Genomic DNA, 25,982 nt, shown 5'->3' with positions numbered 1-25,982 from the left:
AAATTAGCTTTCACAGACACCTGATGCTCATTTTAAAAAATTTGCATTTTCTCTAATCCAATCCTTAACTTTTAGGGAGCATCTTGTCAGAATGGCATATTTATACCAAAAGTTAGCATTTTTACTACCCATGCCCTGTCATCTTTTATTATTCTTTCATTACTCTTTTTCTGCTCCTGAAGGTGGATGCCCTCTTCTTAGCCAATTCATCCTAAAGCCTCCTTGAACTTCATGTGATTCTTGCCAGAAAAGAATATTTTTACTGACTCACCAGTTAAATGACTCTGGTGTTAATGTCAGATTTGCTTGATGTCAGCAATCAGTGAAATGAAAGTCAGAATTTTAAAATTAAGAAAGTAGGTCAGGTTCTGGGGAAAGGGCTCAAGGTGATAAAATACATGCCTTGCATATATGATGCCAAATCAATGCCTCACATTTTATTTATGTCTCTGTATATTGTGGCCCTTGAGCTCCACCAGGTTGATCTACATAATAATTAACAATAAAAAACAGGTTGAAAATATTTCTTAGTAAGAAAAATAAAATATGATTAATCATTCAAACACTAGCAAGAACAAAATTTCACCCCTTTACATAGTTATATTAATGTATCCAGCCCAGTTCTACTCAATTTTGCAAGTTCCCTTGAGTCAACTGCACAAACCATGCTTCTTTATAAATCAATATCATGTCTTTCATCTGGCTGCCTTGACCTTATGCAAGTGTAATTCTGCAACCTGCACTGGAAATTCAGGCTATTAAATGATATACTGATGCTGCTATTTGGTTAGTTTCTTTCTTGTCCTCCCACTTTTTTAATTAACCTCTTTATTTCCTAGTTTAAAGTGTTATGAACTGAGCACATTGTGATACAGAACCACATACTCTTCTATTGGCATTACTGCTTCCAACGTATTTTTTTGTTTTTCTACAACTGCAGCAAGATAAGTGTCTTCTCACTATGATATTAACCTCAATCATATGGGAAGGTTGATTTAAAAGTTTAATCACACTACGCTTTTTTTGCTTAGAGGAAAATATTCGTTAAGGCAGAGTTTATAAACTTTTTAAGCACCTACAGTTCTGGGAAATAGTAAACTAAAATCAAGAAGGAAGGCTTATGACAAAAATTAAAAACACTAAACCACTCAAATTAATGCATTATTAATTAGACAACTGAAACCATGAATTCAGTATGGTAACAAGATTAATTTAAAAATAAATTTTCAATTTAGAATTGCTGTTTTTCATCAAAAACATTTTGTTGATGTTAGATAATATTCTTTTCCCAGAAAATTCAAAATATGTATACTAATTTCTGTCACAATAATATCATTAACATCAGTAGTAACTGCATTTGGGGTGAGGGGATTTAACATTTCATTCAGAAATTTTCAAGTACAAAGAAGGTCGGGTGCCAGAGAGTACAGGGATTATGGCATAGGTTTTACATTGTGGTTTTCCAAGTTAGATCCTAGATATCAATAGGTCCTCTGGTATAGCCTTAGGGACCCCCATAACCACCAGGGGGGCGGGTCATCACCAGCACCACAAATCCTGAGTAGTACCATATCCTTAGGAACTTTGTATTGAACTTAACGTACTGGCCAAGCATCAATAGAAGGGCCTTGACATCTCTGACTGGGAGAACATTTTCTCCAACTCCAATAAAAAAAAAGAATAAGTTGAAAGAACAATTAAAAATAAATATCAGTATGCTTTCTGAGATTATTCAATTGCTAACCTTTTAGGAATTTTTTAAGCTCTTTAGAAGCTCACAAACTCTTTAGACTCTGAAGCAGTCATTTAGCATTTTCAATGAGGCATCTGAGATATTACACTATTGTTCTTAGTCATAAAGTTTGCAAATGGTTGATATTCATATCTATAGGTTGCTTAAAAGCCATGTTTATTCAGATAACATGTAGGAAGACATTCCTGCATTAACTGAAGTATGCAGAGGCAAATCCTTTATAAACCACTTTATATCAAAATGATATTTAATGTAGGTGTGATTTAATAAAGCTTAGAGAGTAAAATTTCTGAACATAATAATGTCTAGAAAGCACCATCTCTCTTCTTGAGCTCGAAAAGCTTTGGGCAAATAGACAGTAGGACAGAAGCAGATGTCCTTGGCAATAAAGCCAGTAGAGAGTTGAAGGAACTAAATAAGATATGCAAAGATTTTGGACTCATTCCTGCATATGTTTGGAAAGGGGAAATTTCTTTTTCTGGGATGACTGAATACTTTTCAGCAAACTCTTTGTGACAGTTTTACTGTAACACTATGAACCTAACACATCACTAATTCTTAAGCTGGTTGAATCATGATGAATTTTCTTCATTTAACAGGCAAGCAGATTCCTATCATAGCCTCGATTCAGTCCCTCTTATTTGTGACTAACATTTCCAGGACTATCAACTACATTCCAGCAATGTCCTGGCATAATAGGAAAATCAAGGGCCCATATTTAGACATCTAGGGTTCAGTTAACCTTGAGTTAATCCTGTTCATTTATTTATATTTTTACATTAGTGTCATTTCTTTTATAGAGACCTTAAAGATTAACTTCAGTTCTAATGATTTAGGTTTGATTCAGTTTTGGGCTATTCTGAAAAGCTTAAAGTCAATTATAATTTCCTTATATGTCTTCTATAGCTGTTAAAAGAGTATGTTCATGCCTCTCTGATACTCAAATTATTTTAATATTACTTGATATGGCTCATTTTACAATCTTCACAGCACTTGTAAAAGTATTTCCCACTGGGTCAGCAATAATTCTGAGGCATTCCATTCTAATCCAGTTATTTCTACTAAAACAGTAGTTATTCTCTAACTTCATTTACCCTCTATTTTACTTGAGAAATTATTTATTTTAGTAGTATTTGTGTAAATAGTAGACAAAATAAAATATGACTGATGAGATTTAATTTGAGAACTGTTCAACAGAGGCCATTGTCCAGAAGTAAATGCTCCTCCTTACAGTTTTATTATAGGATCTAAAATGCCACAAGTGCATACATGTTTTAAAGCAAAGTGAGAGACCACTTCATCTAAAAGATAATGCAATCAAAGTGCTGCCAGAGGTGGAGCAACCTAAACAGAAACTGGTTGTTTGTCAGGGAGAGGTGTGAGAGAGAGGGATAATTGGCCGTGTATAAACATCCTCTGCAAAAAGGTTTCAGAAAGGGTGCTGGGGTGGAGAGAAGGGATGACAACTTGAGTGAGTTGTCAGTGTAGGAAGAAAATGTGATGACACTGATGGTAAAAACGCCAAAAATAGACTTTGCTTACTTCACCATTTTGCCTGGAGCCAGTTTTGATTTGTTCCTTTAACAAAGCGTTTGCCCTTCCCAACCTTGAAATTTTATAAGGGTTTTAAGTGAATTGAAGAAACACAAAAGTTGTTCACTTCCAAGGTCATAGACTATAAAGCTTCTTTAACCATGCTTTGGGTGTCTGCTTCTATTATCCTTCAATTTTATTCTTTCTTTGAACATTTTCTAAGTAAGCACCACTAACAGTGCTTCTAAAAGAAATGGACATCAATACCATATATTTTGGCAATGATACCATCATCTTATCCAGAATATAATAAAATGAAAAAAATTTTAAATAAATTAAAATATCAGAATTTGTATCCATGCAACTTTGAGAAATATTAGCTATCATATTTAATCTTTAGAAATTTCAATGTACAGGTACTAACACAAGTTCTGACAAATTTTGTATTTTTATTTTTTAAATCACTCTAACCCACATTTATTTTTCCACAGATTCTCATTTTTATATAAAATAATAATCTTATAAGGAATGTTTTAGAAAATTTATGCCTTAATATCTTATGATCACAATAAAAATAAACTAGATAATTTTTGCTAACATTCAATTACTTTGTTTTTTGGTTTGGTTTATGTCCCCCTCCCTGGCAGTGCCCAGGGATCACTACTGTCACTGCACTCAGGGATCACCCTTAGCATTTCTTGGACAACCATGTAGGATGCCAAGGATCAAACCTAGTTCGACAAAGTGAAAGGCAATCATCCTATCCAAAGTACTATAACTCTAATAAAAAATCCAGGCATTATTTCAATAATATTTTCTTTCTATAGACTCACCTCGATTTTTTTTTTACTAACTTTCCAAATTAGGAATGGTCAATTCTTTTTTTTCTAATATTATTATCAAATTTATCAAAACCAGGTGACCATAACATTCTCCTCCTGAATACCCATCTCGTTTATTTCACTGGTGAATACATATGTGATGTGTTTTCAAGAAGTGAGTGTCAAATTTATCAAATCCAGGTTACTATACTATTCTTCTAAATACCCATCTCATTCTTTTACTGATGAATACAGTACAAATGTGATGTGTTTACAAGTCACGAGTGTTTCTTAATGGGGAAGTCATTAATTAGTTTTATAAAAGTAATTATAAAGATGTTCATAACTTTTTTCTCTAAAAATCTGAAGAACAATTAAAATTTTTTATAATGGGAGACTGTAATGCATCAATGTGTTATACTATGGAATAAAATACATTATTAGGAGAAAAAAGTTGGATTTGGTATATATGGTATGGTATGTATTTTTAAATATATATGTATAAATCATCTTTAAATATAAGAATGTATACATTTTTACAGTTATTTTCTTAGAAATAAGGTGGTAGAAATTGATGTTTACGGTCATGTCTTATTTCCTCCATTTTTTTTCTGCCACTGAAAGACATTTGGGGGCTAGGAAGATATAATACAGCATATAGGGTGCTTGCCTTGCACACCACTAACTTGCTCTCATTTGGTCCCTAGGGTCCCTCCAGGACTGACTCTTGGACACAGGTTGATGTCTTTTCTATAATACATATATTTGCATTGTAAGAGATTATAATTGATTTAGAGTATTGTGCTTAAGGATCTCTTCTAGAGATACTAGGGAGACAGTGGCATCACTGTCATCTGCATGCAAGATGCATGCAAGGTCATCTGCATGCAAAGTAAATACTTTGTAATAACTCTCTAAAACTTAATTGATATTTTTAATGATACAAGTTTTTAGGCTGACCTCATGAAGAATGGCTAAGATTATTTGCCAGTGTAAGTAGCACAAAGAAAAGAGTGAGTCTAGAAATAGTACAGATTCCTTTTTTCCTTTATTTTTATTTTGTTTTGTGTGCACATCTATCAGTGCTATGGGACTACTTTTTGCTCTTCTCTCTATGATCTCTCCTGATGATGCTTGGAGGACCATGTGGAGTACCTGGGACAAAGTCCACACTGGCTACATTGAAGTCAAGTATCTCACCCACTAGCCCATGGATAGACTTTTAAACATGTAAGTTCGGAGCAGTGTTAGTGAGTACTTGAAAACAACGTATGCATAGTAGTTTTTCAAACATTACAAAATGCATAAAAAGGAAAGGTGCATGTTTTCTTTTTCTATTTCTCTATGAAAACTTTGAACTTCATCCCAAAATCAGTAATTGTGAGTTTTGTCTCTGCATTCCACTGGATGTATATAACTGAAACTTTTAGTTACTGCTACTATTTCTGTCTAGCATTTTATTGCTTCAGATAACATTAATCAAAAAATATGATACATATGTTCTGCTCATATGTATGTAAGTAAAATTAGCGGTGGTGGGCCGGTGGCGCTGGAGGTAAGGTGCCTGCCTTGCCTGCGTTAGCCTTGGATGAACCGCCGTTCGATCCCCTGGCGTCCCATATGGTTTCCCAAGCCAGGAGTGACTTCTGAGCACATAGCCAGGAGTAACCCCTGAACATCACCGGGTGTGGCCCCCCAAAAAAAAAAAAAAAAAAAAATTAGCGGTGGCACGGAGCAGAAAGGTGTCTGCCTTGCTGGCGTTAGCCTAGCTCGGACCTTGGTTCAATCCCCCAGTGTCCCATATTGTCCCCCAAGCGAGCAGCGATTTCTGAACGCATAACCAGGAGTAACCTCTGAGCGTCATCGGGTGTGGCCGCCAACCCCCCCCCCAATTTGGAGGGGATTATGAATTATCTATATATATTTTGGGGGCCCTTTGGACCACACCCGGTGACGCTCAGGGGTTACTTCTGGCTATGCATTCAGAAATCGCTGCTGGCTTGGGGGACTTTATGGGAGGCCGAAGGATCGAACCAAGGTCCGCTCAGATCATCTGCTTGCAATTCAAACACCCTACAGCTGTGCTATAGCTCCGGGCCGAATTATCTATATTTTAACATTGATAGTTGTCCCCTCCCCACTATTTTTACAAAAAGTTTATTTGTTTGCTTATTAACAACAGGGTAAAAATTGTAGTAAACCTCAGAACCTTGTCAGTTGTGGAAAGCAAAGAGTTGAATTATTTATATTAGGACAAAAACATAAGCAGTAATCATTTGGGTTTTGACCATAGCCATTTAATTTTGATGCAGAAGAAAGACTAAATGAAGACCATCTCATCAATAGTTCTATCACATAAGCTACCTAACATATTTTATATGTTTAATTTTATTAATTTCCCACAAGTCACATAAAATAATTTTTTTCTCAGTCATTATTTTACTGTCCCTTTCAGTTAACAAGTAAGCTAGTAAAAGAACAAAAATAATGATACAGGGAGTTTATTCTAGCTTTGGTGAATTACTGAGATTGAATCCTACATCTGTCCTTTCCTGAGTTTTCTGATTTTTTTTTATAAGATACTTTTTCATCACAAAAATTGGTTTTGAATTTTTGGTGGAAGTTAGTTTTACTAAAGCTATTCTGGGGCTACATAATTTGTATTACTTTGACAAAGAGGTGGAGAGTGAGTAGGGGGGTGAGACTGGGTTGGGAAGTATAGATACCACATGGTGACTTACGGGCTCCTTTCTCTTGATTACAATTACTCTTTAAAATATGGTAACGTAGGTCACACCATTTACTTTGCTTATTGCTTACAATTAAAATTTACTTTCATTTTATTATTTAATTTTATTTAATTAATTTTTATTAAGTAATTACTTTTATTATTAAATTTTTTATTTTTTAAATAGATTTTGTAGGCCTTAACAAAATGTTATTCACTCTACAATATTCCCAGGAATCTCTTAAACATGTTTCTTATGATAAAATATAATTTATGTGCAGAAATGTATACATTTTATTTCTGAAAACAGAGCGTCTCTTATGTGTCTTCCAGATATACACACAGCTCATTATATTGGTATCAAATACATATGCTTCTGCCAGCCCTTTTTTCTTTTTATCAGCAAATGTTCAAAGATGACTTTTGTGTTTCCTGTAATGTTCATTTATTTCTGAAAGTTATCTTCTAAAAATATCAAGTAATGTTTCTCTATGTTTTATTCAGCTTTCTCAAGAACACTTTTTCCCCTGTTCTGACAGTGCCTATCACAAAAAATTAATAAGGGTGATAAAAGTCATATAGGTCTACAAAAATGATAAGAGGAAACAGGGAATTTAAATTTTGCAAGATAAATCAGATATTTATATGCAAGAGAGTACAATTAAAGATATTCTTGCAATCCCTAACTCTAGGAACCAAAGCTAATGTAAATGTTTAATGAAAAAAAATCTAATACACTTTAAATACATTCTCTGGGCAGACATCCATAAAATATTTCATAGTAATAAGCTACCCTGAAGTCTGTTTTAATTGTTCTTTCCAATAATTTTGTTTCTGGTTCAATACTTTCTCCTTTCATTACATGACAAGAACAAGTCTTTTGATGGGCAAGTTTCATTGTCATTTTTAAATAGTTCTACTTGGTTGCTATAGCACCTAACCCAAGGACATGACATTTCTGCTTTAAACTACTGAATAACTGTGCATTTTCTATATCTCTCCTTCATATATATTTATATATAATGAATAAATCTATATAATTAACACATAGGTATGCATTTACTATTCATGTCACCACCTAAAAGTCATATACATATATCACCTATATAAAGTGACATTATACATATCACACACTTGGAAATGTGTTCTTTACCCTGAGGATGATGGATTTACATTCAAGGAATAATTTTAGAATGGAATGTTATATAAGATATAATTTTTGTGATCCTGATCATTCTCCTCATCATCAAATAAATAATGTCAGAAATATGAAATTAAAGAGTCACACATTAATTTCCCAGTGCCTATATGACATATTAACTTTTACTTATTTGTTAGATAGGAAAAAGGATATCTTTGGTAATTAACAAATAAATAAAATAAAGCATACTAAGAACGTTTTTATTAAGTTTACTATAAATTTTTTTCTCTCCAATATATTTTTCATCCCACCACTTTATTTTGCACAATTATATATTGGCATTTGTTACTAGCCATTCTCATACATTTTTATCAAAAGAGCCCAAACTTAACATATTAACCTAAAGGAGAAATTAATTTCAAGTTAAAATAGTAGTTTTTATTTTGTTATGTCTGTATATTTTGAAATTTTAGTTTCTCTGCTAAGAATTTGTATGATAAATGTTTACTAGTTTAACATAAATATGAATCTTTGATTTATTTTGATTTTTTAACTCTGAGAAAGGAGTAAAACATGAATGACACCTATTTTAGAATGTTGAATTATGGTAAATGAAATAAGATCTAAACATTTTTTTTGAAAAAAACTGGAATAGTGAGTACTATTTAAATATGTGAAATTAATGGAATTAACTTAAATATAAGCAAAATTTAGCAAATATTTAATATCCTGATGATAACAAAAATACTATGAATTCTATGATTCAATCCCCTTCTAATGGGAGAAGTAATAATAACAACAATAATGAAATTAATACGGTTAGATTTTAGCATTTACGCTGTGCTATAATTCTAAAAGTTTCACATGCAACTACTCATTTAATTCTTTTTTTTTTTTTTTTTTTTGTGGCTTTTGGGTCACACCCGGCAGTGCTCAGGGGTTACTTCTGGCTCCATGCTCAGAAATTGCTCCTGGCAGGCACAGGGGACCATATGGGATGCCGGGATTTGAACCGATGACCTTCTGCATGAAAGGCAAACGCCCTACCTTCATGCTATCTCTCCGGCCCTCATTTAATTCTTATAGCAAATCACACATAGAGAAGATCCCATTATATAATTTACATTTTACTAATGAGAAAAATGAGACCTAGATTCATTAAGTACCATGTATATAGTTCAAACCCAAGAAGCAGGAGAGATGTAAACTAGCCTGTAGGGAACCAGGCTTAAATTTCCAGTCATTATAACAACATTGTGATTTGGATGTCCAAGATTCACAAACCAGGACCCTATAACTACATGGACTACTTTGTACAAATTACATGTTATAAAGCCTTAATTTCTTTTCTAAAATGGGGATAATAGTGCCCATCTCAAGAGTTGTACAAAGATATACAATTTTGTATACAAAGAAGGTAGAACAGTACTTGATACATTATAAGCCATCACTAAATTATAGTTATTACTATTTATTATGATTTTGGCTATTTCCTCTCCTAATATGATAAATTTTCTTCTTTTAAAATGCTAGGGTAATTATGGTTTTCAGAAACTTTGGTTATGAACATGTATGCAAACCAGGCTTCCAATTAAATAAAGTCTTGTTTTAGCCTCACTATTGAAATGTTTTATATCATATTGCAGAGACTAAACTATAATCTGCAGTGTAAAAAGTTGGCCTTAGGGTTTGTTACTTAACCTGAGATTCATACATCAAGGTGTGAAGGATTACATGGCAAAATTGCTAGCCATTGCTTTTATTGCTTTTATCCCTAGTACCAAAACAGCAATTAAAAAGAAGATAATTTCAACATATATTTGGTGGATACAAATATCTCATAAGTCTAAAGAGATTCCTTCAGTGTGTAGACTATCTCTGATCTTGTATTCTTCCTCTGTAAAATGAGAATAATAAACTAATTTTTATTAGGATCATTAAATGTATGTAAAACAAGTAAACTGATTAGTATTCTATTTATATAAACTGAGTGCTCCTCTTTCCCCGATTTAACAAATATACAATAAGAGAAAACATTTCTATTTTATCAATCTGCTTTGTAAAATATTACCTGGTGAAATAAGTGTACCAAAGAGAGAGGCACATGGGTTGGGTTGCTTGCCTGTCACACATCCAACCTCAGTTCAATACCCAACACCTCAGCGCATCCAGGGTGATCTCTGAACACAGAGCCAGATGTAGCCTGAGCACAGCTGAGTGCAACCCTCAAACAAATAGCAAATAAACAAAAACTCACAAAACACTAAGCTTATCCTTTATTTCATGATGCTTATCAATGTAGAGACCATTTGATAGAGCATGGTTATCTGAAGTTAATGCAAAAATGGAAAATATGAAAATATCAAATTTTAATAGGCTGTATACATTCATGGTTGAGGTGCACTACTATATTATCTCATTTAACGTATACAAATGTACAACAGTAATATATTTTCCATATTATTTTCTTTCAGTATTTAAAATTCTTGATAAAGAGCTCTCTATTCATAAAAATGTGTAAATATAGAGTGGCATCTAGTGTAGAGGTCATCGACAGCATTTTCTTTCATATGGTTCTCTTTAATACATTGATAACAATTAATAGTATTAAATGAATTTATATTTGTATAATATTTGGAATAATGTCTCATCTACTACATTTGTGAACTGCCAAAAGCAATGCTTCAGTTAAAATCATATTTGGCTAATGATTATTTTGTTACTATTAAATATTTTTACTCCATAAAAAACACAAACAAAAGCAAAGAAAGGTAAGCTTTTTCTTACAGAAAATGAACTGTAAAAGCAATACTGAGTAATCTAATCATTTAATGGAACAGCTACCGGTTCTGCCAAAAGCTCACTTAAATGGTACCATTAGCTTCTGTAAACATCATATTTGGCATTGCTTTATTTCTACTTCACAGAATTTAGGCTTTTAAAATAGATAATGAAATCACTTTCAATTAATAATAAGAACTATTACAAAGAAGCCCTATGTTCTTGATTGATTGCATTCTGGGTTTTGTCAGTATTCTTTTATCAGTGCAATTTTTAAATTTAGTTATGAAAAGTAAAGGCACATGTTTACTTTTTCAAATGCCTGCAGGGAAAATAAATCAAAAATGAATGAGACACAGATGGAAACTGCTAGTGTTCATTTTTAGAAAGCTTTATATTTCATGTTTTACATTGGCAAATTCTAGCTCAATAATATTTTTTTGGTCTTCCATATGTGTGGATTATAACATCATCATCTGTTGAGGTTATTCAGACACTAAAAATCTTCTAGTTTTTAATTTAGATTATAGCCCTAACTTATTTGACTCATGAGACTTTTAAATGATTTCTTATAAAAGACTAATGATGAATAGAAATGTGAGAAATTTGGATTTAATAAGTACTGCACAATGTTTTGTCTTCATTTATGTTCACAGTATTCAAAGGGGTAAAATAAAGAAGAAATGAACATTCAAGAGAATGTTTTTCTTCACCTTGCTTCTATATTCAGATCGCCTTAAGCTTCAAAGTTTTAATGCAAAAAGTTCAGTGGTGTGCCTTTTGCTAAATTTAAATCCAGAAGCTAAATTGGCATTTTTATAACTCCTGCTTTAAACCTATATTTGTACATTTTTCAATCTCAGCCTGTGTCATGGTCTCAGAAGTGATTATATTGCTTTAATATATCAAGCAAAACTTTGACAAAGATACTCATACATGGGGCCAGAGAGATAGCACAGGGGTAGGACATTTGCCTTGGATGCTACTGGCTCAGAATGGACCTGGGTTTGATTCCAGGCAGCCCGTATGGTCCTCTGAGCAACTTCAAAGCCAGGAACTTCTGAGGGCTGCTGGGTGTGGCCCCAAAACAAACAAACAAACAAACAAACAAAAAAGATACTCAGAGACTCCAAGACTTTACTACATACTTAATGGACCACCTTCATATATATGACATTATACACAAAAGAGAAAACCTGGTAAGTGGACCAAAAGAAAGTGAGAATTTTATTTAAACTTATTAATGTAGTTCATTAATAACTCTTAGTTACTCTTAGTTACTATTATTATTCTAGTTACCATTATTATTAAAGATGTAAATATTATATAAATAGTGACTTTTCTTGTCCTCCCCAATTTGAAAACACATGCACACAAACATAACCCAATTGAACTCAGAGGAAACCCATCATTCTCAATGCCACTTCCATGACAACTGCATAAACTAAAAAAAAATGGAGCTTGTTTGTTTTTAGAGGCCATATCTGTCTGTGTTCAGACCTTGGAGGACCATAGGGCATGCTGGATTTAAACATGGACCAGTTGCTTACAAGTCAAACACCTAATTGACTGTAACATTGTTCAGCCCTGAAAATTGAGCTTTTAGAAAACTTCTTAATCAGCAAGTAAGAGGAAAATAGTGGTAATAATTAATTAGAAATACAAAAGAAATTATGCCACAGGAAAGTTCAGGGTTGTCTTCAAAATTCAATCAACATCCACAACTTTAATCGAAGTGCCCTTTGAGGTCACCATACATTTTCAAATTATTTGTAAATTTACTAAGTTGAGATTTGTGTATGTTTACGAGGACTCTCCACTTAAAGCCCTGAAAAATTATGATCTAAGGAAGTAAAATCCATAATACATATAGTAGCATGAATTTTCCATTGCAAACACTGCTATTCTTCTGAGTCCTGTGAAAAAAGGTTCACCTAAAGAAATACTAATATCATATTTTACATTATAGAATATTACATGTATAGCTTAATAACTTAAAGTGCATATAGGATTTACCATTTCAATACTATTTTTAAAATTCAAATATTAGAAATTTAGACTTGGTAGATCCACTTGATAGTTCAGAAATATACTAATGTTACATATTCATCATAAATCAAAGATAATCTTTGAGAATTTTTGTCCCCTATATAATGCAATTAAGTATTCTCTTACCTATTGTCATGTTACCTCCTAATCTGAAAAACCGTTGTTCTAAAGTAATTATATTATGTTACTTCTAAAAATTGAAATGAATATCATACATTTTCTTTGCATTTTAAAGTTTTAGGGGGAGAAGATAACGAATTGAACAAAAATAATATATTTTCTCATTCTATATATCAAACTAAGCATTAAAATATGCACAGCCAAAGTATGAAGTTTTATTCATGACTAACATACAAATTCTCATAAAATGGGCCCGGAGAGATAGCACAGCGGCGTTTGCAAGCAGTTGATCCAGGACCAAAGGTGGTTGGTTCAAATCCCGGTGTCCCATATGGTTATTTTTGAGTTATTTTTGAGCAGTTATATATGAGTTATTTTTGAGCAGACAGCCAGGAGTAACCCCTGAGCACCTCCGAGTGTGACCCAAAACCAAAACCAAAAAAAAAAAAAGAAAAAAACCCCACAAAAAACCCACAAATTGTCATAAAATAACAATAAATTCAATATTTCAATTATAAATGAATTTATATGTACTATGCAGGAAAAGTATTTTTAATCAATATTCTTAAATAACCCACCTGGAAAATGGAAAATACAAAATTTCCCATGTACCTTACATATTCCAAGTTCTGCCTTATATTATTTAAAATAATATAGCTATAGGACAGGAGTACCACAGAAAACGATGTGGTAGACAATGCAAAGTTGCAATTTTGTGCTTTCATTATCATTTTAGAGAAAGAGGAACTTGAGGCAGGATCTAAATGACTCAGTATCACATGATATTTTCCCCACTTCCTTCACATGATATTTTTGAGTGAAATTAGTAATTGATTTCAGGATATAGTGTTGATTATAGAAGACATATTGCTAATATAAAGTAAAAATAGATGAAGAAATACATGGAGTCAGAAGTATAGAGAGTCCAAAATGTAGGGCACTTGCTCTCACATGGCCAAACTTGGTAAAATTTTAAGCATAATATATGGTCTGCCCCACAACCATGCACATGAATTATCACTGAGTTTAGTCAGTGGTAACTCCAATATTGTCCATACTGGCCCTAAAACATAACAGAACCAAAAAATACTCATAGTATGATGTTTGTCATAGATCTTTTCAAAGATCTTTAGAGAAACAGTCCTTAATTAGTTAATTACAGTAGTCATCCTCAGACCATTATGATGCAGGTATTAATAGTAAATGAGCAGGGAGGTGGGGGATGAGGGAGAGGAGGACCATTGGTAGTGGGAAGGTTGTACTGATGAAGGAGGGTGTTTTTTTAATAACTGAAACTCAACTACAAACATATTTGTAATTATGGTGCTTAAATATATATTATTAAAAACAGTAAATGAAGGAAGTAGTTTAGAAAAGTCAAAATAAGGCAGTTATCATGCATGAGGTGAATTACTTTGGACAGTGCTGCAAGATCCTGCAAGATTCCAGAATCAAACCCCAGGTCAGCAATGTCAGCAAACACCCCCCACCCCGCTATATTATTGCTTCTGCCTCCCAAAATTGCAAGTTTTAATGGAAGAAAACAGTAAACCATTGGTATTTGTTTTCCTGTTATTCATATATTTACATTATTTAAATTATGTGGTGTTCATAAATGAAGAGTTCTAATCTATAAAAGCATATATATTATCACAGTACACAATATAGAATAATGATTTTATAATATACATAAGTCATCACTATGCTCTACACTCTAAAATGTATTGTTAAGTATACTGTAAGAAAAAATTAAAAATACACATCTCTACTGCTCTACTACTTCTGAGTTATTTCACAAAGGAAACCATAATAACACAGAGACATGTAGTTACTCTTCCTTTCAGAATAATCTTAATAATCTTTCTATTAAAATGTATCCTGAATCACTTCATGCATGTTATCATATATTTACTTCTAACAAAATCTCTTTTGTTTTTTTTGTTTTTGGGCCACACCCGGCGGTGCTCAGGGGTTACTCCTGGCTGTCTGCTCAGAAATAGCCCCTGGCAGGCATGGGGGACCATATGGGACACCAGGATTCGAACCACCCATCTTAGGTCCTGGATCGGCTGCTTGCAAGGCAAACGCCGCTGTGCTATCTCTCTGGGCCCCAAAATCTCTTTTCAATGTATGTTGGCAAAAGAAAACAAAACAATTCATGTTTATATTGGGAGCTTTATTTTCAAAATTAGGGTGAAGTTATGTCAATAGTAGTCCCTTCCTAAGACTGGGACTTGAATACAAGGTCCAAGTTTGCAATAGACTATAATACTATGTGAAATTATATAGAAAACATATTGCCAGAACTAAATTTCTGGTTAACTTACAATAATCTACTGACTCTTGTAGTTAAGAAAATATTTTGTAAAATTTGCACTGAAATCCATGCTTATATTCAAAGTTATATAGAAGGTCATAAATAATACAGAAAATATTGAATATTCAGGGGCTAGGGCAATACCACAACACTATGGAATTTTCCTTGTACGTGGCTGACCAGCACAGACTGCAGTTTGATCTCCAGCATCAATATATATAGCACACATACTCAATATTAACAAAAAAATCAAAGGGAGAAGCTCTCAGTTGAATTCAAAGATCTAAATTTTGTTTGGTGGGTCGGAGAAATAGCACAGTGGTAGGGCATTTGCCTTGCACATGGCCCGTGTTTGATTCCTGGCATCCCATATGGTCTCTCGAGCCTACCAGGAGCGATTTCTGAGCACAGAGCCAGCAGTATCCCCCTGAGCATCGCTGAGTGTGGCCCCAAAACCAATCAACCAATCAATCAATCAAATAAAACCCAGAACAATCTGTTTTATTATCCTAAAATTGAGTACATAAATTTAATTCCAATATTTTTTTCTAATCATAACCATCCTGTTGTCCATTTGACGACATGTGCATCAAACAATATAAGATATCAAAATAATGTGACTAAGTTCTTGGAAATGGTTTCAAGGAGAGAACGAGATTGCAATTATTTATGAAGTGCAATGATATTAATATAGACAAAATGGAAAATTATATGAAAAAAAGATAATATAAGTTTGGCATGAAAGAAGGCAAAATTGGTTCTAATGCAAGTTTCTAAGCAAGCAAACAATTTGCTTTCAAATTTATTCATGTTTTTGGTTTTACTATTGACTTTTTGTTAGGGATAAGTATGTGCAACTGAATGTTTAAATGCATTTTATATTTTTATTTATTCTATATGTTCTTGTTAAACTATATGTAATATTTGTAAAATACATATATGCTTTATAAAGGTTGAGTCGGCAATAGTTTTAAAATACGTAAGTGTAAGATTATAAACTGAGTGTATAAGGCTCTCGATATTGGGATTAGTGGAAAGAAAAATGGTGAACTGCTGAAGAGTTTTTAACTGATAAATAGTTGCTTCAAAGATATTTATATTTCTTACATTAGTAGAATGTGAGAAAAAAATGAATGCCAATTGTCTGCACCTTGTATGCTTTCACATTGTTCAAAATTAAGGTCAGATATGTGCTAAAGATTTGATAATGAGAATAAAACACCTGTATTTTTAGTGGCTCAAATATAATATAATGAAGAATAATATTCCTATGAATAAGTCAAAGCTACTACATATAACAAAGGAAAAACACACAATCTTGTTTCAAATGAATTCAATTGGGAGAATGCATAAAAATTAGATCCCTGGAAAAGACAATCTTTTTATAATCTTGTATTGAACAGCAAGATTTATTTAGAAAATTTAAACCTCTTTAGATACTTAAATAATATTTGGAAAATCCATATTAATGTCAACATTACTTGAAATTCAGAATTGACCCATAGACAAGTATTAATATACTAGAGAAGCCAGACAAATAAATCAACACTATATAAAAGTTTTTAGAAATTAAGAGGGAATAAAAATAAGAAAGAAGTCATCAAATAATACAGTTGGAACATCCAAGAATGACATGATATTATAGGACGAATTTTAAGATATCCAGTTTAAATTCTATTTGTGATGTAATAATTTATTTTAAATTATTCTTGACAGATGGTTATAGTTTGCGTGATATAAAATGGTTTTTTTTTTGCTGGAAAACTTTAATAATTGTGCATTTTATCCTCCTCCTAGGACTATCTCCTTTATAGTCTATTTAATGGATATTCTAGTATAAAGAAAAACATAAAAAATGTTTATTCTTCATTACACAGGGCAAGCAGAATGTCCTAATTCAATATATTCCTCAGCATAAATATCCAAATACAGTTATTTACTGTATTGAAAATATATATGAATTTGCATGTCATCCTTACGCAGGGGCCATGCTAATCTTCTCTGTATTGTTCCAGTTTTAGTATATGTGCTGCCGAAGCAAGCACTGAAAATATATATGACAGGAGCTAAAGTAGAGAGATTATGCCTTGTACATAGGCTACACTTTTTAATTATTGGCACTGCATATGATTCCAAACACCATCAGGAGTAATCCCTAATACAGAGCCAGAAATAACCCCAAGTACTACTACTTGTATTCAAATAATTAAGAATATATTAAAAAGGAAAACATAAATGAAATAAGTGTTAAATGTACATATACACTATTGTTTATAACAGTGTTTACATTATGGTATAGTATACATATTAGTGTCCCTCCATTGCTACTAATGTGCCTAAACCCATTCACCATTATTCTTGTGTAATTTCTAGTCTATATTTTCTTCTATTCTCTGTCCAGATAACCTTATTAATCTCACTTCTGTATAAAAAGACAAATAGTACAGTGGATAGTTCAGATATTATAGGGATGACCTAGATTTTATCCCTGGTAAACCATATGGTCCTCTGAGCTCTTTGTGGTGAGTTTCATGAGGTGGGCTGGAACTTCCAGCCCTTCTCTCTTTTGTCTCTGAAAATTATTGCAATGTCTTTCATTTTTCTTAAAATCTATATATGAGTGAGACTATTCTGCTTCTTTCTTTCTCCCTCTGACTTATTTCACTCAGCATAATAGATTTCATATACATCCATGTATGGAAAAATTTCATAACTTCATCTCTCCTGATGGCTCCATAATATTCCATTGTGTATTTGTACCACAGTTTCTTTAGCTATTCATCTGTTGAAGGCCATCTTAATTGTTTCCAGAATCTTTCTATGGTAAATAGTACTGCAATGAATATAGGTGTAAGGAAGGGATTTTTGTATTGCATTTTTGTGTTTCTAGGGTATATTCCTAGGAGTGGTATAGCTGGATCTTATGGGAGCTCGATTTCCAGTTTTTGGAGGGATCTCCATATCGCTTTCCATAAAGGTTGGACTAGGTGGCATTCCCACCAGCAGTGGATAAGAGTTCCTTTCTCTCCACATCCCTACCAACACTGTTCTCATTCTGTGTGATGTGTGCCAGTCTCTGTGGTGTAAGGTGGTACCTCATAGTTGTTTTGATTTGCATCTCCCTGATGATTAGTGATGTGGAGCATTTCTTCATGTGCCTTTTGGCCATTTGTATTTCCTTTTTGTCATATTGTCTGTCCATTTCTTCTCCCCATTTTTTGATGGGATTCGATGTTTTTTTCTTGTAAAGTTATGTCAGTATCTTGTATAGTTTGGATATTAGCCCCTTATCTTATAGGTATCCTACTTAATTCTATATAGTGAAAATTCTTCATCACAAGTGAAATATATTTACTTCAGGTTAAACAGGGAATTGTTGATTATAATTTCTCAGAAAAAATTAAATAGTAGCGAGTAAGAAATGGGTGTTTACATGACTGAAACCCAAGCACAATCATGTATGTAATAAATTTGTTTAAATAAATAAAGTAAATAGTAGCAATAATTTTCAAAGTAGAGAACATCTATGTATTGTGATATATGTAGATCTGTATATGATCCATGTTTATTTTCTAAAAATTTCTTCATAAATCATAAAACTTTTATATTGACTTTAGATCATTTGATACCTGGTCCTAAATTTCCAGGCTCCAGATTAAATGGGAAATGGGAACAAAACATCATTCCTTAACACTTCTGATTGCTTTGGAAATGGAAAAATCAGAATTTTTATGATAATATAAATAATAATCTGGTCTGAAACTATTCTTTGTTTTTTCCTATAGCTTTTTTTCTTCTTCCTGTAGCTTTTCTACAATAATATTGAATTCTGACACACCTGTTTTATTTCAATCAGGAATATCAGAAATGCACATAAATGAGAGAGCAATTTTATTTGTAGATATGTATGTATTTAAACAATAGACATTCAAACAGACTCCTGTACAAATGTTAATATCTCATCTTGTAATCTTCCAAAATTTGAAATAAAACCAACAGTCATTAAACAGGGAAAAGATTAATAAAATGGGTAAGTCCATGTAATAGAATATTAATAAGTGTTTTAGATTTATACATGAATGATAGTCAAATACATTAAAATAAGTTAAATAAAAAAAACCTAAAACCATATATTTTATTTCCAATTTACAATGAAATTCTGAAAAATTTGTCAGAACTAATACCAGACCATTGGTTCAAAGGGAAAGAAATGGAGTGTGGAATTGACAAGAGTAAATAGAAAATTTTTCTGTTAGCTGGATATAATCTATGCTTTCTTGTAGGAATAGTTACATGCCTGAAACATCTGTTTAATTCACAGAATAGAACAACTAAAAGGAATGTTTTATTTATGAAGATTATATATTAATAAACCTGTATTTAAAGAGTTTTAAATTATCTTGCTGTTCCATTAAACTTTTTATTAACTATATTTATTATACAACTCTCATACATCCTTTAAGCTTGATTGTCACATATTTAACTCCTTCAAGTAATCCTGCAACACTTCTGCTAAATCATGGGCTTCTCCTCTTGGCTTTTCATATTTTCTGTGATTGTATTAAACTTTATCATGCCTATTAAGTAATACCAGTGTTTGATAAGATACCACTTGTTTCTAAAGGGACAAAAAGTTTATTTTTATCTATTTATTTTATTTATTCCAAAGAAATACATAAATGAATAAAATAAAGTCTTTTCATATTTACATCTCCAGAGACTCAATTTGATAAAATAACTATGAGAATTTTATTGTTTTCTAAAATAGTTGATATTATTACTTTAACTCAAGTCAATCAGGTTAGGTAGTTTATATATTTATTAATAGTGTTATTAATTCCAGTTTAATTAAGTTATGATCTGTTAAAACATTCATATAGATGTGATTATAGAATTGTTCTAATTTGATTTATATTTCATCTTTTTCCTGTTTGCTTATAAACCAAGCTGAATCACCCATGACATTGTTGAGAAGACTATAGAGGGTGCTTGGGATCAAACCAGGTCAGCAGATGGTACCTGCTGTATAATCTTACTACTGTACATTACCAATCTTACTATTGCCCTGACCTTTACTTTGCATCTCTTGTTAAGTAAAATAAAATAAAACATCTACAATTATACAAATGTTATTACAGAAAACAATGTATTAATGTGTTTTTTGTTTTTGTTATATTTGGGGGAACTTTTAAATCTCAACTTATGTGAATGTGTATATATACTTTTAAATCATCATAAGGCAACAAAAGACTGGTCAATGATAAATTTAGAGATTAGATATGCAAATTAAGAAACTGAACTGTTTTGTAATATTTTGACTGTTTAGTTTCCTTTTTCTTTTTTTTTTTGGGGGGGGGGCACACTCATTTGATGCTCAGGAGTTACTCCTGGCTAAGCACTCAGAAATTGTCCCTGGCTTGGGGGGACCATATGGGACGCTGGGGGATCGAACCACGGTCCTTCCTTGGCTAGTGCTTGCAAGGCAGACACCTTACCTCTAGCGCCACGTCGTTGGCCCCTGACTGTTTAGTTTCTTCCTTGAGACAAAAAAACCAGTTATAACTTAATTGTGATAGAGTAAGTATGGTTACAAAAATAGTAATTATTAATTATATCCCAATAGATTTTGAGTCAGTCGGCTATTCTTTGCATGGGATGTTACTTGAGAGATGAGTTTTCCATAACCACTTTCATTGAAGCAAAGCTATTAAACCAATCCATAACTTGCTCTCTTTTCAAACTTTTTCTACCAAAATAATGCTTATCAATCCAACAAAAATTAAGACAAAAATAAAAATGTACGTTGGATACAGATTATAAATGATGATTACCACAAAATGTGGTGAGTGAAGTAAGAGAGATGACAACAACACTAACAACTACCATGACACTGGTAGTGAGTGAGAGAAGTAGAATTCCTGTCTGGAATACAGACAGGGAGAGGAGTAGCAGGGAGATGGGAGGCATTGGTGGTAGGAATGTTGCACTAGTGAAGGTGTGTGTTCTTTTTTTATGATTGGAAATAAACTACAAACATATTTGTGATCATGATGCTTAAATAAAGATATTATTAAAAATAAAATAAATAAATTTAGCATTTAAATTTATTGGGTTCACATAATATTAAGAATGCATTATTATCACTAGACAGATTTCCTAAAACACACACAACCAAAGAAATAAAAAGCTTCTTAAATGAAAACTAATTATGAAAGCTACATATTTTAATCTGAATATCATCAGTCTTTCTATTGCAGTGTTGTATAAGGCCCAAGCTAATGAAATAATGGTTAGGAACCTCTGTAATATATTTATGCTATTAAACAAAATAGGTGTAAAAGTTATATAATTTCATTTCCCAGAATATGTGTCCCCCTATTTATAATGATTTCTGATAAATAATAAGATCACACAATAGTTTGGAAACTGGCTCAACATAAAAATTAACAAAAAGAAAAGTTGGGAAATAAAAATGTGGAATTTAAAGTAAAAGTAAAAAAAAAAACATTGAGAGGAAAAGGAATGAGCTGTTTTAGTTTTTCTCCTTTCTCTTTCCTATTCATTTGTGTTGCCATCCTTAAATACCCTTTCTGTCCTACCATCCTTTCCATCTTTCCCTTTATTTTCACTGCCTCTCCTCTCTTCTTCTTCCTGTCTTTTCTTTTCCTCCCCTCCACTTTCTTTCACATTGCTCCTCTACCATCTCCTCTCAACATCCCATTCCCTTCTCCTCAGTTCCTTTCTAATCCTATTTATGCCCTCACCTCCCTTTTCTTCCTTCTCTTTCACCCTCCTGTTCCATTCCCTCAGGTTCCTTTGTCCTCTCAATCCCTCCTCTTCCTTCACAGACCGTTCCATTCTGTCACCTTTACTCCTCTCTTTACTCCTTTTCTTTTCCTCTTCTTCCCTTTCCTCTAATTCAAATTCACTGTAAGTAAATAATATTGCAGCAAAATTCAATTTATTTTTAAAATGTCCATATTGGCAAAACTTTTACAAAGATTACTTTAGTATACATGTATATCGTGCTGAGCACACATGATAATTCTGCCTTCGAATTACATTAAAATTAACTTAGTTGAATTTTTAATTTTCAAGTCACCATTTGATAATTTTTTCATAATGCTTGTTTTTCAAAAAATCTCAGTATTAGAAACATATTTACTTCTAAAGTTTTTATGAGGAAATAAAATTCTGCTGAAGAAAAGTAAGATTTCAAGTAACCTTTATTTTTACACTTAAATGTTCACTATTTAATAGTAGGTTAAGTATCTAATTTCAGGGTTCAAAAATATGCTGGTTGGGTGGGGGAAAGTTAACAATAAATAGGAATCTTTTTTCTTGTTTCCATAATTTGCTTCTTAATATCACTAGTCTGTTAGGAAATACTAAAAAGTTGACTTGGTCATAAATGTAAAAAATATATGCACCAAAATAGTATTGCATGAACCATTTGAAGTAATTATTTGAAAAATAATACACCCTTTGCAATGTGACTTCTTTCCATACAACTTGCTGTCCCATTTCCAATATATTTCATGATAGACATTTAACGGTGCTGTAAAATGCAAATATTTAATTTTTTCAACTGCACTTTCAAACAGTGGTAAATCACATCACATGTGAAACAGGATAAGCAAGAATTTAAGCACTAGTGAGGCAGCACACTTTTTAAAGCTCTTTCCTTGTACCAGAATGATCCAAACACCAATATGGCCTCCTAAGAACTACTAGGCAGGAATGATACCTGAATTCTGATATAGTTCAAAAGCATCCCATAAAATAGATAGGCAAGTGTTTTAATAGTTAAAAGTTTTACAATTTTTCAGGGCTGGAGCAATAGTACAATAGGAAAAGCATCTGATTCCATGCAATGGACTTGGGTTTCAGGCTAAGCATTCTATATAGACCCTGAGGACTACTTGATAATTGCCTGGTGAGGGCCCCAAACAAACAAACAAAAAATAACTGTAGTATATTATTTCTTTTTTCCTTCAGCCATTTTTAGCATATAATATTTTAGTGATAAAGGTAAAAATAAAATGTCTTTCTTAAGTTTGGTAAGACTAAACACTAGATATGAGCTCCAACTTCTGGATTCCAGGTCATTGGAAAACATATATTAACCTTTTCTATACATTGATAGCAAAGCTGAAACAATATTAATATTTTTAAAACTCCAAAAACTCCACTGTTTATATGTCTAATATTCTGTCTGTATTATAATTTCCCTCATAACTTTTGAAGCACACCTTATCCTTTACTGAATGAATAAATCACAGACCAAACAAACAAAACAACAAAAGGACCAACCAATCAAACAAACCCAAATAAACAGCTTTTCTAAAAATATTAATGTGGGACTGGAAAGATAGCTTAAGAATGAGCAATTACAAAGCTGTTACCAGGAGACCTGGGGTGATCATACACACAACATGATCCCTTGAACACTTAAGAAGTGACCCTTAATCATATAATAGCAGCTGAACAATATCAAAGTCCTTTTCTTTTGCAACTGAACCCAAATCATTTATATTAGTGTTTTGCTAGTAGTCTGGGTCTGGAAGCATTATGCCCCTTTATTGACAGAGGAAGAAACTTCACTAAGCAAAAAGTCCAGGGGAACAGTATTATTCTAAAGAAAGTGTAGAAATGGATTTTGGGATGAAACAAGAAACAAGTTTCCAAGAGAGATACAAGAAGGGTTAAAAAGAACAGATAATTTTTTTTCGTTTTTTTTTTTTCGTTTTTTTTTTTTTTTTTGGTGGGGTTGCACCCAGCAGTGCTCAAGGGTTACTCGTGGCTCTATGCTCAGAAGCTGCTCCTGGCAGGCTCGGAGGACCATTTGGGATGCCAGGATTCAAACCAATGACCTTCTGCATGAAAGGCAAATGCCTTACATCCATGCTATCTCTCCGGCCCTGAGAAGAACAGATAATATGGAAATAACAATCTGGTTTATTTGGAGCTCAAAGCACTAGGAGAAAATGCTGGTTTATGAGAGTCAAAAATAATTCAAGTATAAAAGAATTTTCAGGTCATCTAATGTCTCTTTATTAAGATTTTTTTCTATAAGTAAAGGGAAGACATTGGATACATAGACACTGGATACTTAGAAAATAAACTAATAATATTTTTATGTTTTTTAAGGTACTAATGAACAATACTCAACAGGCCATCACACTAAATGTAACTTGATTTAGCAGATAGCAGTCCCATTTGCTAAAGAACAGCACATTTAGATAGCATATTTGAAGGTATAGTAAGGTAATTACTTTAGTTAATAAATTTATGAACTCAAGAAACCTTAAGAGATATATGAAGGCAGATGAAATTATGCATTGAGATTTTAAAATAAGTTTTGTAACTCATAATAAATAGATATAACTTGATATGTGACACAATATATGAGTGTATGGGCTCAGGGTTATTGCTACAAGAAAACACTGTGGTAGAGGATATCAGGATACTACCTAATAAATAATACTTTAAAAACATAGAATTGTTAATAAACTGAATTAGATCAAATGGAGATAGCAAACATATGTTGCTATCTTGAATTACAAATACCATGCATCGGAGATAATAGTTGACTCACTGTTCCTTTTTTGTGTGGGTGGTTTGGTTTAGGGGCCACACCTAGTGGTGCTCAGCAGTTACACCTGGCTCTGCTTTCAAAAGAGCTCTTGGCAGGCTCCAGAAAACATATGGGATGTCGGGGATCAAACTCAGGTTTGCAACATGCCTGGCAAAAATCCCTATCCACTGTGGTATCACTCTGGATTCATTGTTCTCAGTGCCATCAAAAACTCCTTTTTATTATTCTGACAATAACACACTTCCCTACAAAAAGATCTAGAAAAATATTACTACTTTTTAAAACTCCAGTTCCTTCAGAATAAAAATATCTCTTTTGAATTCTCACAGAACTTATTATTTATGATACTATAATAATAGCAAAAACAACAGTAATTATATATAGTATCTAATACCTGCATAGGTTTTATCATCCAGTCAGGTAATAAGCTACTTCTTTTCACTCTTCTAAGATAGGTACCAATTCATGACAAATCTAAGATTTGAATCTAGGAAATGTGACTTCTGACTTTAACTCTTAAGCATTACAATGTAATGAGATACCATATTTCTACATTTTCTAATTCATCATACAGTACATGAGGTGGCATATGTGAGATGCTCATATAATTATTTAAGTCCTATTTCATTCTCAATTGTGAGTTTAGATCTCAAAATTTATATGCTTCTTAAAGTGAAACTTGTGCATACTTGACTATAGCTGCCAAGTCACATAAGTTACACTAATTTACATTAATAAAATACATGAATTAATATATTAAGAAAAATCAATGAAGCAACCAATTGATTAGTCTACTAGGTCAGTGGTTCTCAGACTGTAGCATGCACCAGATTTGCCAAGAACTTGATAAAACACAGATGGTAGGTCCCAGCCTGTGAATTTCTTATTCTGGAGTAGAACCTATAATTTGCATTTCTTTTTTTGTTTGTTTGGTTTTGGGCCACACCCGGCAGTGCTCAGGGATTACTCTTACTCCTGGCTGTCTGCTCACAAATAGCTCCTGGCAGGCACGGGGGACCATATGGGACACCGAGATCCGAACTAACCACCTTTGGTCCTGGATCAGCTGCTTGCAAGGCAAACGCTGCTGTGCTATCTCTCTGGGCCCTATATTTGCATTTCTAAGAGAAAAGTGATTCTG

The 25,982-nt window shown here is 32.7% G+C and overlaps 1 protein-coding gene and 1 non-coding gene across 2 annotated transcripts in view; both read right to left on the bottom strand.

The window, feature by feature from the left end:
• MAGI2 (membrane associated guanylate kinase, WW and PDZ domain containing 2) overlaps window positions 1-25,982 on the bottom strand; it is a 1,487,205-nt gene that overhangs the window by 1,251,417 nt on the left and 209,806 nt on the right. The window lies entirely within an intron of this gene.
• Window positions 17,181-17,288, bottom strand: LOC126027284 (U6 spliceosomal RNA). The gene has a single exon (XR_007502239.1). It is a non-coding gene; the product is annotated as a U6 spliceosomal RNA (small nuclear RNA).

The sequence above is a fragment of the Suncus etruscus genome, chromosome 1, assembly GCF_024139225.1.
Source record: "Suncus etruscus isolate mSunEtr1 chromosome 1, mSunEtr1.pri.cur, whole genome shotgun sequence".
NCBI classification, from domain to species: Eukaryota; Metazoa; Chordata; class Mammalia; order Eulipotyphla; family Soricidae; genus Suncus; species Suncus etruscus.
The sequence above is the reverse complement of the archived record's forward strand: the minus strand, read 5'-3'. Positions and strand labels throughout refer to the sequence as shown.